This window comes from Phragmites australis, chromosome 3, assembly GCF_958298935.1.
Source record: "Phragmites australis chromosome 3, lpPhrAust1.1, whole genome shotgun sequence".
NCBI classification, from domain to species: Eukaryota; Viridiplantae; Streptophyta; class Magnoliopsida; order Poales; family Poaceae; genus Phragmites; species Phragmites australis.
In genome coordinates, this window is record NC_084923.1 from 42,072,304 (window position 1) to 42,084,313 (window position 12,010).

The following is a 12,010-nucleotide window of genomic DNA, read 5'->3' on the forward strand; positions in this document are numbered from 1 at the left end:
ATTTAACGCTCTGGCCTACGGTTATTAACTTAAACAATCACAAGTTTCATTGACATAAATAACCGTAAGAAGTAATAGCACTTTCAGATTTAATTTAATTTATTTTTTATATAAAATAAACAAGAACATATACAAATAATTAATAACGGCTCTGTTCCGACTAGCTCCGATTTAATTCGCCTAACATCGGGTAATTTTTTACAAGTCTCAACACACCTCGACTAGATCATATCCTCGACAAGATATTTGACTAGGTATTCGACCAGCAGATGTACTAGACTAGGTACTGAAGTAGGATTTACATACGTACCCGATGACGATATGAGATGCAGACGCCCCCGTGGTGTTGATGATTGATGCAGTAGATGATAAAGAAAATGAAGTAGTCGATGCAGAGGCTACCGTGATATCGATCCAGTAGGCGATAATAAAGACGAAGTAGTCAAAATAGATAGCGATGATGTAAAGAAAGCAGATCGTGAGCAGTCGCGATGAGCACTTCTCAAAAAACCTTATTCGCCATCTTTCGGTGCAGGATCCCAAGGGTGACAGATTTCGAAGACCCGCTCTCCCGTTCGTCGGTGCATGCTAGTACAGTGGGGTGGAGTAGAACACGTGTGATGGCGCAGCAGAGAGCAATTGGCAAAACCCTAATTGCGCGTGGTGTCTCTTGTCTCTCCTTTGCGTGGCTGCTGACAGATATATATAGAGGGGAAGTCGCGCTGTTGAGACGCATCACGATTGGGGACGATTACGCCACCACGATCAGAGTCTTGACTAACACGATTTTCATATATTTATCTATTTGCCCACACAACAAAAAAAAGAAATCACAAAAGGAGGCCGGACCTGCGTAAACAATTGGACCCGATTTTGACGGACCATTCACACAGGTACCGTGCACCCGCACCCTCCGCCCCTACCCTGGCCCCGACCATGGCCCGGCGAGGAGAGCGAGCACGTGTGTGTTTTTCTAGTCCTCTCATCCACACATGGTAAGTAGATAAAGTAGAGAAACCCTTTTAAGTTGGTCTTCACCCCCTTCCATTAGTAAGATGAGACTAAAGAATACACACCTCTCTCACATGGTTGGGCATTTGAGATTTATTTGAAATTATACAAATATAATAGGCTAAGCCCATATATTATAACAATCCCTCACCATATCTCAAATTTCCACAAAGATTTGCCTTTTTCTTAATACTATTTGATATACCAGTGTTTTAATGAAGACTGTTAAGTTGAACATCCACGTATAACATTAAACTATACTCATTCATAACTTGAACAATGGACTAAGCCTTGAATTGCAAGTCTTGTGCAAACAAGTTTCACTTGAAGTCATAACTAAACCTAGACTGGCAGTAGGCTACCCCACGGGTGGAGCATATAAGTCATACTCTATGGTCTCTTCATAAGTTTATTAGAGATCACCCAAGTCTCATACACTGCGATCAACAGTCAGGCTCATATAGGTATATTCTTTCAAGAATGTGATGTAGGTTAGCCACTTCACTAATTAAAGCCAACAGAACACATTAAGACAATAACCAACCTACCTTACAGATTTCGAGAGTTTTACATCTTTACTCGAGTGGGTTATGTGATACTCTCCTTCAGTTAACCAATAGCTTATCCTTCTTAAGTCCTAATTCACGAGATCTTCGATCACATAGGTTGTGTGACCACTACTATATAACTCACATGGGTCTCATACCCATCTTCTTCAATGCGTTATCTATCACATTTCATGATAGTCCCTTTGTAAATTGATCTTCTAGATTTTTAGCCATTTAGATATAATCCAATGCTATCACTCTAAGATTTCTCAATTTTCTGATAAATTTCAATCTTCTCTTTACATGTCTTGAGGATTTCATATTATCCTTAGAATTGTTCACTTTAAAAATAAATGTTTGATTATCATAGTTCATAAGGATAGTCGATATCGGTTTTTTCGACCACTGACAAATCCATCAAGAGTTCACGCAGTCATTCTGCATCAATAGTGGCTGCGTCTAACGCTGTGAGTCCTGCTTCCATGGTTGACCTCGTCAATATGGTCTATTTGCAAGACCTCCATAAAACAACAACACCACCAAGAGTGAATACATATCCACTCATGGCTTTTATCTCATCAATATCAGATATCCAATTTGAATCACTATAACTCTCCAGTATTGATGGGTACCTAGTATAATGAAGTCTAAAATTCATAGTACTTAGCAAGTAGTGCATGACTCGATCAAGCATATGCCAATGATCATCACCTGGTTTAGAAGTAATACGGCTCAATTTGTTCATAGCAAATGAGATGTCATGCCTTGTAGCACTAGCTAGGTACATGATTGATTCGATTATTTGGGACTATCTCAGTTGATCCCTAGCAATGATCATAATGTGTTGGAGCGATTTTACTGTCCATGTAGCCAAAGCGGCTCAAGACCTTTTCCACATGATGGGATTGTAAAAGTGTAATTCCATTCTCAACTCTAATCTACTTAATGTTAAAGATCACATCAGCTTCTCCCAGATCTTTCATATCGAAATTTCTACACATATATGATTTGACCTCATTAATCACATCAAGATTTGTTTCAAAAATTCCATGTTCCTTACAGAATAAGTCGAAATCACTCGAGAAGTACTATCCACCATGATTCGACCTAAGTCTTTTCATTTTCCTTTCTAATTGATTTTCAACTTCTATCTTATAGATCTTAAAGTATTCTAGAGCCTGATCTTTCGATTTCAACAATACACATAATAAAATCTAGATGCATCATCAATTAAAGTCATGAAATATCTTTTTCCACCCTCGTCAACACACCATTCATCTCGCAAAGATTTGAATATATGAGTTCTAACGTTGCCAAATTTCTCTCATCGCCTGTCATGTGAGGTTTACGAGGTTGCTTAGATTGCACATAACTTTGGCACTTAGAACCTTTGATAATAGAAAATTTCAAAATTAAATTCAAGCTGGAAAGTCAAGTCATATAACTAAAGTTTATGTGACATAACTGAAAGTGCGTCTAGCCCCTATGTGTGATTTTGGTAATTAATGACAATACCTATGAACTAACAATGGTATTGAGTTTGTTAGTAGGTTGTTCCATAAGTGATGCATGGATGAGAGATATGCATGAGCTCTAGGTGAATGGAGAGAATAAAAATGCATCAAGATGAATGAGCTCTAGGTGATGCTCGGGTAAGTGATGACAATGTTTATAGACTAACAATCATATTGAGAATTGCTATTAGTTTATTCTATAGGAGATGCATAAATGATGAAGCATGGATTCTTTGAGAAATGCCATGAGTCCAAAGAATTGCATCAAAAGTCATTGAGATTTTAGTGATGCTCATAAGAAGAAGAAGAAGCTCAATAAGACTGGCAATAAGCTTGAAAGCTAAGTTACTTGTGGAGATTAAGTAACTAAAAGTATAACTTGCCAATAGAGTTTTATGGACTAACCCGTGTGTTATGTATTTAAGAATGAGTGGGGTTAGGTTCTATATGAAAATTGACAATATGCATGAAGGCTAATAAGTTACTTGTGGTGATCAAGTAACTTAAGGTATAAATGTTGCTTGTGGAGATTGACAATATGCATGAAGGCTAATAAGTTACTTGTGGAGATCAAGTAACTTAAGGTATAAATATTGTCATTTAGGTTTTATGGACTAACCCATGTGCTTTGTGCTTGAGAGTGAGTTAGGGTTAGGATCCATAAGAAGGCATAAGTTGAATTAAAATCATATATGCCAAGAGTGAAGAACAAGAGTGGACTCCATATTTGATAAAATGAATTCCTTGAAGATGTTAAATACAAAGTGGTTTTCTATGGCAAGACGGTGAAGGGCAAGCAAGACTCGGTTGCGATGGACCATCCATGGTGAAGGGCAAGCAAATGGCTTGGCGCCGAAGGACCAAGGTGGTGGTGAAGAGCGAGTAAAGGCTTTGCGCCAATGGACCGTGCGAGGTCATGGGAAGCTATGGATGATTCACATCAATCATATGAAGAATTAAGAAGAGATGGAGTGAAGAATATATGAAAGTTGGCAACCCTAAAGGTTTGGAAGAAAGAAGCGATACTTGAAAGTTTTTCAAAAGCTCAAAGTGGTTCAAACGAGTTTTACCTTTGAATTTGATTATAGGTATGCCGCACTATTAAGAGGGATGCAACATGAGCTAATTGTCGCGTCTCAGTGCTCAAGAGTTTCCAACCAAACCCAAAGTGAGAGTTTCTTGTTAAGAGTCCGAAGCGGAAAGTGTGGAAGTGTCAAAATGGGTTTTGGAGTGTTCCTAATTTGATCCTACATGTTTTAGTTCATGAATTCAGTTGGGATGTGTAGCCCTCTGAAAAAGCTTTCTATAGAGTCCAAAATCGTCGAAATCGGACTCCGGGATCAAAAGTTATCGCCGTTTTTCGGAGGTCTGCTGTGCTGTACTCGGAGACTCCGGTGAAGAACGGATTCTCCGGTACTGGAGTGGCCGGAGCCTCCAGTGTAGGCCGGATATTCCGGTAAAGTCCAGAAAAGAGCCTAACTGCTAGTTTTTTGAAGTGGGCTATTTATACCCCACTCACCCCATCCTTTGGGGCAGCTGCAAGGGCACGAAAAGAACATCCTCTAAAGCCAAAAGAATCTCTCCCACTCCATTCTAGTGTGTGATTTGAGAAGAAAAGTGAGTTGGATTGAGAGATTGGAAGATTGAGTGCAAGTGAGCTAAAATCCAATCTTGAGCACTTGAGTTCTCGGCAAGAAGTTCTCGAAGCGTTTGTTACTCTTGGAGGTGAAGCCTCCTAGCCGGCTAGGTGTCGCCAGTGAGCTCCCGTGCTTGTGGTGAGCCACGGGAAAGTTTGTGAAGGGCTCGATTTCGCCTCCGCAAGGGAAGAAATCAAGAGTGGATCGAGTAAAGCGGTTGAAAGAGACCCGGCTCGTTAGAGCTTCCTCAACGGAGACGTAGGATTCACGGTGGTGAATCCGAACTTCGGGAAACAAATCTTGTGTCTCCTCTCTTGTTTCTTTACTTTTGAATTCTTGTTCAAATCTTTGTGCATATTGCTCGATCTACTTATTTGTGTGTATTTGAGTATAGGTTCTTCGTAGATCTACTTGAAATCATCTCCGGGAACACATGATATCACTTGGTTTGAGCTATAACTCTCTACCCATCCTTTATATTCAGTTTCGGGCTCAGTTCTGTACAGAATCTGGACTTTACCGGAGATTCCGGACCTGTACAACCCGGAGACTCCAGTCTTCACCGGAGTATCTGTATGAACAGTAATTTCAGGCATATAAACAGTTTTTTCAGCCTTTTTCAATTTAAATTTTATTGCATATCTCTCGCTAGATTAGAGTAATTTTTGTCACCTTAGGATTGTAATTTCCACACTATTTAGGGTGATTGTACACTAGTTGAGCCTAGCATATTTAGGTTTTTCACTTGTGAAAAATCCGTTAATTTATATTCCGCTGCAAGTTTAGACCAACGGTAAAAGGGGACGAATTTTTTTAAAAACGCCTATTCACACCCTCCTCTAGGCGACATCATTGTCCTTTCAATAACCATGAGTGTCAAGCACTAGCCTCATCTCCATTAATATTGTCATAAATATGATTCACAGATTTATGGTAAAAATCAGAAAGAGAAAAACAGAACAAGTCTTCGCACTCATAGCCTTTACCAATAAAAAGTTCATGTTTCGACAGAACCACTTTATTGGGCTCGAGTACCACCTTAAACTTGTCTCTACAGAGAAGGGAACCGATAACTAGATTCTTGTATATTAAAGGGACATGATGCACGTTCCTCAGCTGTACAATCTTTCCCGAAGTAAACTTCAAATCTACCATGCTAACACCATGAACAGGAGCATGGGACCCATTTCCCATTAAGACGGAAGAATCTCTAGCGATCCTATAAAACAAAACATTGAACTATCAGCACATGCATGTATATTAGCCCCAGTATCAATCCACCATCTGATAGAATGATTCACTGAAAGAACAATAGGTAAATTACTATACCCACTAGTTCCATCTCTAGTGTTGTCAATGGTCACATTGACAGACGTGTTGTTCTTCCCTTGATTAACCTTTCTTCCTTTGCAGTCTCAGCAATCTTTGGCCGAATGGCCAACCTCGCGGTAAACGAAGCAAGGTTTATCATCTTTGTTCATCATCTTCTTCAAGTTGGTGGTTTGTTTGGCCTTGTTATTTTTTCTTTGTACTTGTTATTACGGGACTGTTGGACCACATTTGAGCTAGACTGTCCATTACCTCCTTTGTTATGCATATTCTTACCTCGATCTTTCTCCTCAACATCAAGAGACATGATGAGACTCTCAACAGAGATATCTTGTCTCTTGTGTTTTAGAGCAGTGACAAAATTCCTCCACAAGTGAGGCAATTTGTCAATGATGCCCCCAGCCACAAACTTGTCAGGTAAGGTACACTTTAGGAGCTTGAGTTCTTTTACAATGCACTGAACGTCATGAGCCTTCTCAACTACCAACCGATTATTGACCTTCTTGTAGTCATGATATTATTCTATGATATACAGTTCACTGCCTATATCTGACACATTAAATTTTGTATTCAGTGTGTCCCATAACTCCTTTGCGTCCTTCATATGCATGTATACATCACACAGATGATGAACAAGAGCGATAAGGACACATCCTACAAAGAGGGTGTTGGCTTCCTCAAACTTCTTCTCTAAAGGGATCGGTGATGTCCTGAGAGGGGAGGGGGTAAATTAGGACACTTAGAATCTATTCGGCTCTAAAAACTACACAAGATAAACCTATATCGATTTCTATCTATATGTGTTGTAAGTTTATCTAGTGTATCTACTCTACCAATCAAAGCACTTGCAACCTATCTAAGAAGTTAAATTGCAAGAATGTAAATGTGAAAACGTAAATGAGGTAGAGAGAGCAAACTCAGCACTAGAGATTTTTATCCCGTGGTATCGATAGCATAAATGCCACCCATAGTCTATGTTGGAGCTCCACAGAGGATATGCTCCTGATCGGCACCCGGTCACGGCTCTTAAGCCACCAAGTCACAAAGACAAGGCCTCCACCTGGATGAACCACCAAGCTACCAAGACAAGGTCTCATCACTAGCTTCTCTTCCAGTTCCTTATCGTCGTGATCACTTTGGAGCTTGAGCCATCAAGGCAATGGTCTCTGCGTCCCTGTACACGCTTCTTGTTGCCGCTCCACACCAAGTCGGAGTGTCAACAAGCTTTTTGACGAGTCACTAAGACTCCAAGGTGCCGGCGTACCACTTGGTACAAGGTTGGATCATTCCTTGATCCACTCTCTAGACAAAAATCACCTAGCAACACTCTCTCAAGGCCTATAAGCACTAATCACTCACTAATCTTGTGCTTAATCATATTGGATAATCACATTAAGAACTTTGGTGGCTTGGATGTCTTCTCAAGTGTGTATGAGCTTCCTCTAGACTCCAGAAGCATGCCACCCTTCAAATAACTGAGTGGAGGGGTATTTATAGTCTCAAACCTGCGCACTAGCCATTAACCCAATGACTCAGAAAAGTTGATAATACTAGATAATCTGGTGAGAACAATAGTACTAGCACCAGATCATCCGGTGAGTACACTCTCACAAACCAGCCGTTGGAACCCCACACAAGCCTCTGTAAACACCAGACGTTCTGATGTATACTTCATCTCCATTACCGAACTATCCGGTGAGTTATCCTGAGCCATCCGAGCCTTTACTTCTTCTCTGTATAAATTGCTCTGGTGAAAGCATCCAGTGCACATCACTTCATTACCGAACTATCTGATGCCTTAAACTTCATTCTGCCTCTTTACACTATTCATTGTTCGGTGTATTTGGGGATCTCGTGTAATCTACCGCTTGAGCAAAGAGTGGTCGGGACCGCCTAGACCCCAGGGGTGGGTTGTCGGTGCTCGGTCTGGTCAATTCTGTCTTGGGCACCACTGAACTATTGGACCTCTTGGTTATGCCTCTGTCTGTACACTTCGCCGGTCCGGTAATCCTACTGCACTAACAGAGCGCACCAAGCAAAGAGTCTTTTTCTATTTCTTAAACTTACAGATCAATGATCAAGAACCACGCAGCCCGACCGCAAGGGCCTCAGCGCACAGGGTGTTGCTTGAACCTACGGGGTCCTCGGGTAATCCTACCGCTCGAACATGAGTGGTCGGGACCGCCTAGCCCCTGGTTCTCTCACCGGTTTTCCAGTACTCGGGTGCTCTGTGCGAGGGAACCAACGTTCCCGGGCGCCCCGAGCTCAGGACTTCTACCCCCTCGTGGATCGGCCGGCCGGAAGGCTGACAGCTGTCCGGTGAGTAACTGAAGTTATATGAATTTCCTTTCATACATACACAATAAGCTATTATTCCCGAGTTATCCTCGGGACCCTTGCATGCTAATCTGTTCGGTGAGATGGTCTCCTCGCGTGTAAAACCCCGCCCACGTGCTCGCTTTTCCGGAACGACAAGAACAGACAGTAGTCGGTGTACCGTACAAGCGGCGATGGCTGACCTAGGTCCTTTACGGTGGCCGTGGTGCCCGGCCGGCTTGGCAGTACCCGAGCACTACCGAGTCTCTAGGGTTCTTGGGTAATCCTACTGCTTGAACAAAGAGTGGTCGGGACCGCCTAGACCATAGGGGCGGGCTGTCGGTGCTTGGTCTGGTCAGTCCTACCCTGGACACCACCAAACCGTGGGGACTCTTGGTCGCGTTTCCGCCCACACGTGTCTCCGGTCTGCTTGTTTGGGAGGTCGCAGGGTGGAAAGTGTTCACTGGTCGTGGCATGCACCGTGCCGGATGGACTTACCTCCCAGGCAGGGAAGTTCGTGTCTGTGTCTCTGACTTAGCAGCTGCGGACTCGCGAGGGCTCGGGGGCTGGATGCTCGGGTGGTTCCACTACTCGTACGATGAGTGGTCGGGGCAACCTAACTCTTGGGGAAAGAAGGCCGGGCTCTGTCCGGCCAGTGCCTCTCGGGACATCAAGCAAAAAGCAAGACAACATATAAAGACAAACACAGAGCGGAGTTTCGATCCCAAAGAAAGACTTCTATTATATTAAAAGGAACCATTCAGGAGGGGATCACTCCCGTATTTACAACATTCCAAAAACAAAAAACCTAACTATCTACAGGCTCAGGCGGAGGCGAAGACACGTCGCCACTCGGTTCCGTCTCTGGCTCCCGCACAAAACATGCCGCCACCTCGGCGGTGACGTCGCGCACGGCTTCCCGGGCGGCAGCTTCCTCAGCCTCGACCATGCCTTGCCAGACTGGCTCCAATGGGAAGGCAGGGTCTCGGCTGCGATAGCAGGCGAGAACGAGCTCGGCCACTCCTTGGGCCAGAGCACGCCCCTCCCAGGTCGCCAGCTCCTGCACGGCGTCTAGAAGGGCCTCGAGGCGCCGGGCGATCTCCGCAAACCCGAGGGCGATGTGACTAGTCGTCTCCTTCTCCAGCGACTACTCGCCCACGAAGACGCGCCACAGTCCGGCCGCCTCCATGGAGTTCCGTGCCTGTTGAAGGATGTCCCGCATCATCAGCTTCAGGTTAGTCCGCTCGGCGATGACGGTCTCGAGCTCGTCCTGTGCGTTCTTCAGCCGGTCCTCGAGGCTTGTGCCGTCGGCGGCACTGGTAGGGACGCCCCTCGCCGATGGGATCTCGGTCTGAGCTCGCTGCAGCTGCTCGGCCCGGGCCTCGACTGCTTGCTCTTGGGCAGACAGGTCGGTCTCCTGCTTGGCAACCAGCTCCTCGGCGGTGATTGCCGAGGCATCAAGGGCCACCGCCGTTATTTTCACGTCGGTATCGCGTACCGCAACCTCCTCCTCCCGGCGGAGGACTTCAGCGCGGCCACGCTCGAGCTCGTCGTTCTGGCGGGCCAAGTCCGCCTGAGCAGACCGCACGGCCTCCTCCCTTCTGCTGGCCACCTCCTCCCAAGACACCAGCTGCCGCTCCCGAGCAAGCAGCTCTACAGCGCGCCTCCGGGATGCCTAGTCGCGCTCGGTCGCGAGTCGCTCCATGCGGCTAGCCTTCTCCTGCGCGGCGACGGCCTCTTCGCGTGTCTCCTCCAGCGCCTCCCGCTCCTCGGCCATCTCGCGCATGGACTTCTCGTAAGACGCGCTGGCCAAGGTGATATGGGTCTCCAAGAGTTTTTGGGCCTTCTCCAGCTGGCCCCTCTCATCGACCAGGGTGGCGCTCTTTGTCGAGCTTGGCCCGCTCTGCCTCCATGACCACTTCAAGCCGCCCGATAACCTCCCGGGCACTTCCCAGCACCTCCGGGAGGGGTTTCGGGGCCTGGCTAAAAGGTGGCCGGGGGCTGGGTCCCCTGCGAGCCCTCTCTGCAGAGGCGCTCGGGGTCCCCGACGGCTGCCGCGCCGGCGCCGCCCTCATTGTGACCACCTCCCCTGCGGCCACTTGCTCCTTCCTCGAAGGGCTCGGGGCAGGTTCAGTCAGCGCTTGCTGCTCGGAACCGGCCGGGGCCATCGGCTCAGGGCTGGCTGGTGCCCTCGACTCGGGGTCCACTGGCGCACTCGGCCTAGGAACAGGGGCTGGCCTCGGCTCCTCCGGTTGCCTCTAGCCTCCTGCGGGGTCCTTGGGCGGCCTGAAAACAAAAAAGGTTAGTAACAAGCCAAAATTCAGGCAGATGTGCTCGAGACAGAAAGGGAGCTTACGTGGTTTTTGGCCCGCGGTAGCGCCACCGAGACTCCGAGATCCGGAAGTTGGGGCTCTGCGGCTTTGGTCCGGGCTCCGCCTTCTTCTTTTTCGGGGGAGGGCTCTGGCCCTCGGGCCATTGTGGGCCGGCCCCAGCGGCTGCCCCGGAGCCTGTCTCCGGCGGCTAGTCGATCCGGCCGCCAGCCGTTGCACCGCCAGCCGGGCCCTGGCCCTCGGGCTGCCACGCCCTAGATCCGGCCTCCGTTCCGGACTCTGCTCTCGAAGATTGGCCGCCTCGGCCACCACCCGTCGCATCGCCCGCCGCCGGCCATTGTCGCGGAGGTGACGGTGACGATGATGAAGACGGCTGTACGCCCGGGGACGCTTCCTCTTGCCTCCTCGGGCCGCCGGCTTGTTGCCTTCGGCGGCAGAGCCCCGCCCTCCGTTATCATCCACCCCGGGGATTTGTATGGTCCTGAGGTTTCGGCGCCCCGGACGATCCACCAGGCCTTGGGTGTCGAACTCCGGCATGGACGCCTACAGCGCCGCCCGTCCTAGGTCTGCGCAGAGCGCTAGGTCCTCTCGGGGCAGGACCACCCGGGCGAGGTCGTCGATGCCGGTCACCACCTTCAGCAGGGTTGCCAGCGCCCCCTTTTCAAGGTCCCCGTCCAAGCCGATGTGGGTCCTCGTCAGGTCACCCGAGTCGGTGTAGATCCAGGCAAAGCGGGCACGCTCCCGCAAAGGGGCCAGACGACGGCGCAGGTCATGGGGCAAAGGGGTTCCGCCGGCGTTTGGGGCAGCGTGAGGCGGTCATGGGGGCTGACGTTGATGTAGACCCAATCTCGGCGTCAGTCCTCCCATTTGCTGCGCAGCACTTGCGGGATGTAGAGTTCGCCGAGCCCCTTCCACAGGCGGAAATTGCAGCACCCGACCACCTCCACCTCGTCGGATCCTTTCCTCTTCCCGGCTGCTCTGAGGATGAAGAAGTGCCGGAACAGAGCGACTGACGGCGGCACTCCCACGAACATCTCGCAGAAATGCGCGAAGATCGCCAGGATAACCACCGAGTTCGGACTCAAGTGGGCCAGCTGGATGCCAAATATGTCCAGCATTTGGAGGAAGAACGTCGAAAATGGTGGCGCCAGTCCGGCGGTGACAAAGGACACGAAGATCACGATCGCTCTGGCCGGCGCGTGGAGGGCCAAAAGTTCGCCGGTGTCACCACCGACGCCTCTCGCTGGCCGGCGGGCACCATCAGCTTGTGGACCTTCTCAGCCCCCTCCTCATTCATAATGCGGGACTTCGACAGGACGCTGTCG